This window comes from Dendrobates tinctorius, unplaced genomic scaffold (genome assembly GCF_039654945.1).
Source record: "Dendrobates tinctorius isolate UK_male_01 unplaced genomic scaffold, ASM3965494v1 ptg000048l, whole genome shotgun sequence".
In the NCBI taxonomy this organism is placed as follows: Eukaryota; Metazoa; Chordata; class Amphibia; order Anura; family Dendrobatidae; genus Dendrobates; species Dendrobates tinctorius.
In genome coordinates, this window is record NW_027361716.1 from 1,714,911 (window position 1) to 1,720,000 (window position 5,090).

Below are 5,090 nucleotides of genomic sequence, written 5' to 3' on the forward strand. Positions count from 1 at the left end.
GGGCGTGAAAATAAAAAATTCATATTTTTTCCACAAACATGATCTTTTAGTCACCATTTTTTTATTTTCCCAAGGGTAACATGAGAAATTGGACCACAAAAGTTGTGGTCCAATTTGTCCTGAGTATGCTGATACCCCATATGTGGGAGAAAACTACTGTATGGGCACACGTTGGGGCTTGGAAGGGAAGTAGTGACGTTTTGGAATGCAGACATTGATGGAATGGTCTGCGGGTGTCATGTTGCCTTTGGAGAGCCCCTAATGTACCTAAACAGTGGAAACCCCCACAAATGACCCCATTTTGAAAACTAGACCCCCTAAGGAACTTATCTAGATGTGAGGTGAGCACTTTCAACCCCCAAGGGCTTCACAGAAGTTTATAATGCCAGGGCATGAAAATAAAAAAAATTGTATTTTTTCCACAAACATGATCAATTAGTCCCCAATTTTTTTTATTTTCCCAAGGGTAACAGGAGAAATTGAACCCCAAAAGTTGTTGTCCAATTTGTCCTGAGTACGCTGACACCCCATATGTGGGAGAAAACTACTGTATGGACACACGTCAGGGCTCGGAAGGGAAGTAGTGACGTTTTGGAATGCAGACTTTGATGGAATGGTCTGCGGGTGTCATGTTGCCTTTGGAGAGCCCCTAATGTACCTAAACAGTGGAAACACCCACAAATGACCCCATTTTGGAAACGAGAACCCCTAAGGAACTTATCTAGATGTGTGGTGAACACTTTGAACCCCCAAGGGCTTCACAGAAGTTTATAATGCCTGGGCATGAAAATAAAAAAATCGTATTTTTTCCACAAACATGATCAATTAGTCCCCAATTTTTTCATTTTCCCAAGGGTAACAGGAGAAATTGGACCCCAAAAGTTGTTGTCCAATTTGTCATGAGTACGCTGACACCCCATATGTGGGAGAAAACTACTGTATGGACACACGTCGGGGCTCGGAAGGGAAGCAGTGACGTTTTGGAATGCAGACTTTGATGGAATGCTCTGCGGGTGTCATGTGCGTTTGGAGAGACCCTGATGTACCTAAACTATTGAAACTCCCCACAAGTGACCCCATTTTGGACACTAGACCCCCCACGGAACTTATCTAGATGTGTGGTGAGCACTTTCAACCCCCAAGTGCTTCACAGAAGTTTATAACGCTCGGACGTGAAAATAAAAAAATCATTTTTTTCCACAAAAATGATATTTTTGCCCCCAATTTTTTATTTTCCTAAGGGTAACAGGAGAAATTGGACCCCAAAAATTGTTTTGCAATTTGTCCTGAGTAAGCTGATACCCTATATGTTGGGGGTAAAACACTGTTTGGGCGCATGGCAGAGCTTGGAAGGGAAGGAGCACCATATGACTTTTTCAACTCAGAATTGGCTGGAATTGAGATCAGACGCAATGTTGCATTTGGAGAGCCCCTGATGTGCCCAAACAGTGGAAACCCCCAATTCTAACTCCAACCCGAACCCCAACACACCCCTAACCCTAATCTCAGCCCTAACCCTAACCCTAGCCCTAACCCAAGCCCTAACCCTAGCCCTAACCCTAACCCTAGCCCTAACCCTAGCCCTAATGGAAAAATGGAAATAAATACATTTTTTTTATTTTATTATTTTTCCCTAACTAAGGGGGTGATAACGGGGGGTTTGATTTACTATTTATGGCGGTTTTTATGTTTGGCAGCTGTCGCACGCTAAAAGACGCTTTTTATTGTAAAAATAGTTTTTGCATCACCACATATTGAGAGCTATAATTTTTCCATATTTTGACCCACCAAGACATGTGAGGTCTTATTTTTTGCGGAACGAGTTGACGTTTTTATCGGTACCATTTTCGGGCACGTGACATTTTTTGATCGCTTTTTATTCCGATTTTTAGGACGCAGAATGAACAAAAACCAGCGTTCCATGAATTTCTTTTGGGGGAGTGCGTTTACACCGTTCCGCGTGCGGTAAAATTGATAAAGCGGTTTTATTCTTCGGGTCAGTACGGTTACAGCGATACCTCATTTAGGTCTTTTTTTATGTTTTGCCGGTTTTATGCAATGAAAACTATTTTATATAAAAAATAATTATTTTTGCATCGCTTTATTCTGCGAGCTATAACTTTTTTATTTTTTCGCTGATGATGCTGTGTGGCAGCTCGTTTTTTGCGGGACAAGATGACGTTTTCAGTGGTACCATGGATATTTATATGCATCTTTTTGATCACGCGTTATTACACTTTTTGTTTGGCGGTATGATAATAAATCATTATTTTTTGCTTCGTTTTTTATTTTTATTTTTTAAGGGGTTTGCTAAAGGGGTTAACTAATGGGACAGTTTTATAGGGCGGGTCGTTACGGACGCGGCGATACCTAATATGTGTACTTTTATTGTTTTTTTTTTTTTTATTTTAAAAAAATGAATTTATTGGGGAATATATATTTTTTTTTACTAATTTATTTAGCTATTTTTTAAAAATTATTTTTACACTTTTTTTAATTTTTTTTTTACTTTATAACATAGTCCCAGGTGGGACATCACTGTCTTGTGACAGATCGCTGATCTGTCACATCACAGATCACTGTGACAGATCAGCAATCTGTCACAGGCAGTTCTGCAGACTTCCTCTTGCCTGCGCTTTGCAGGCAGTGAGGAAGTCAGCTCCCTACAGGCCCCTGAAGGCCCCCGTCGCCATCTTGGATCCGGGGGCTGTAGGGAAAGAGTTCCCCGCAGCAGCGCTGCACATTGGGCTGCCGTGGGGGGCTCAGGGAAGCACGGAGGGAGCCCCCTCCCTGCCGATGCTTCCCTTTAACTCCCGGTACACCGCGATCGTGTTTGATCGCGGTGTGCAAGGGGTTAACATGTCGGGGGCGGTCCGTGACCGCCCCTGACACATTGTGCCGGGTGTCAGCTGTGATAATCAGCTGACACCCGGCCGCGATCAGCGGCGCTCACCACGTGGGCGCCGCTGATCGCTGAGACGTACTTTGGACATTGTATACTTCTCTTCTGGATTGAGCACCAGACCCTTACTTTCTGGAGGCAAAAAGCATCATTTTGTGTATGCGGGATTCCTGGTCTGAACAGGTACCTGGTGGCTGCAGTGGTGTGGATGTACTTTGCTCTTTTTGTTGGCTCTTAAGGCGGAATTGTACCAAACTCTCTGATTATATGGAGGAGGCACAATTTGTTAAAAAGACAATTTTTAGACAAGGGATATTCTATCGTCTCTTTAGAAAATACCATAAAAGATGTTCAGAATATGACTAGAAATAATTTAATCTATAATAACAAGCCGATTTTACCACCACCAGATCTAATAGAACAAATTAATAAAACCCCAATAATTGCTGTGTTTGCATTTCACTGGCCACCAATCAAAGGGTTTTTTTTAGGAATCTTGGACTTCAATAATTGATTTATTTTTGAGGCATATGCACTGTGCACGTTATCTACACTATTTGTATTTTCTTTAATTACTTGATATATGTATTCATTGCTGCTGGTCTTCCTTCCCCCTTTTAACTTGGATGCCCCATTGCCCTGTCTTTTTACTACCCCAATGGATTGTTTTAACCTGGCAATTACCGGAAATAAAAATATATATTTTTAATACTATCCTTGTCTAATCTCACTTTTCATCTTTTATGGCACCCACCATAATAGATTATGTTTGTAATATATTATTGAAGTGACTTTGGCCATCTTTAAATAGGATTATGGGAATAATTGTTTTTTATTATGTATACCCCTCCTCACATCCTCACATGGAATAAATGGCGCTATAATAATAAATAATAATATGGTAATAAATAATAATATTCAACACTATAGATTTGGAACACAGCATTATTCCTCCTGCACCGCATGTTCCTTCTTTTTACACAGCCTCCTCCTGCACCTCACACTCTTACTTTATACACAGCATTTTTATGCGCTTTTCTCCCTTATAATCGCCTCCTCCAGCAGCATCTCACACTCCTCTTCCATATACAATTGGAATCGCTTGATCCCGAGAGAAATTGCACTAATTGTAATAAAGCGTATTGTATACACAGCCTACTTCTTCTGCAGCACCACACTTTTCTCCTTTAGACCTCGTTCACACATTATTTGGTCAATATTTTTACCTCAGTGTTTGTAAGCTAAAACTTGGAGTAAAACAATCATAGGAAAAGTGTATTAAAAACATGTCACCACTTCTGTATTTTTCTCCCACTCGTCGTTTTGGCTTATAAATGCTGAGGTAAAATACTAACCAAATGTTAATAGTGTGACTGTGGCCTTATACATAGCCTCCACCTGCAGCCCCTCACTCTTCTCTATACACAGTCTCCTACGGCAGCAGCACCTCACTTCTCTCATTTTCCCATGATGCCTCTCATTTTCCCCTCACATCTCTCATTTTTCCCCTCACATCTCTCATTTTCCCCTCACTCCTCTCATTTTCCCCCTCACACCTCTCATTTTCCCCCTCACTCCCCTGATTTCCCCCCTCACACCTGTCATTTTGACCTCACACCAGTCATTTTCTGATCACTCCACTATTTTCCCCTCACTCCTCTCATTTTCCACTCATACCTCTTCATCTTCACTTCACACCTCTCATTTTCACCTCACACCTCTCATTTTCCCTCGCTCCACTATTTTCCCCTCACTCCACTATTTTCCCCCACTCCTCTCATTTTCCCTTCACTCCTCTCATTTTCTCCTCACTCAACTATTTTCCCCTCACTCCTCTCATTTTCACCTCACTCCTCTCTTCCCCTCACACGTGTACAGCAACTTCCTGTTATGAGCACAGCAGTGTAATCCATGAGGCTCATCCCTTTCCCTTGATGTCATGCCTCACAGGAGCAACTCCATTCTAGACACGACGGAGCTAGATGTGGCATGTGATTGTAGCTCACAGCGGCTGGGATGTCACAGCCGGTGAGTTTTGCAGGGTGGATTTTGAGGTGAATGTGTCTCCGCCCATGTGCGCCAACAATGTGGGCCTTGTGGATGGGACTTTGCATGTGGCGTGAGCATGGCAAGCAGGAGTGGGCATGGCTATGTGGAGTGGGCGTGGGTTGATCATACACACACATAG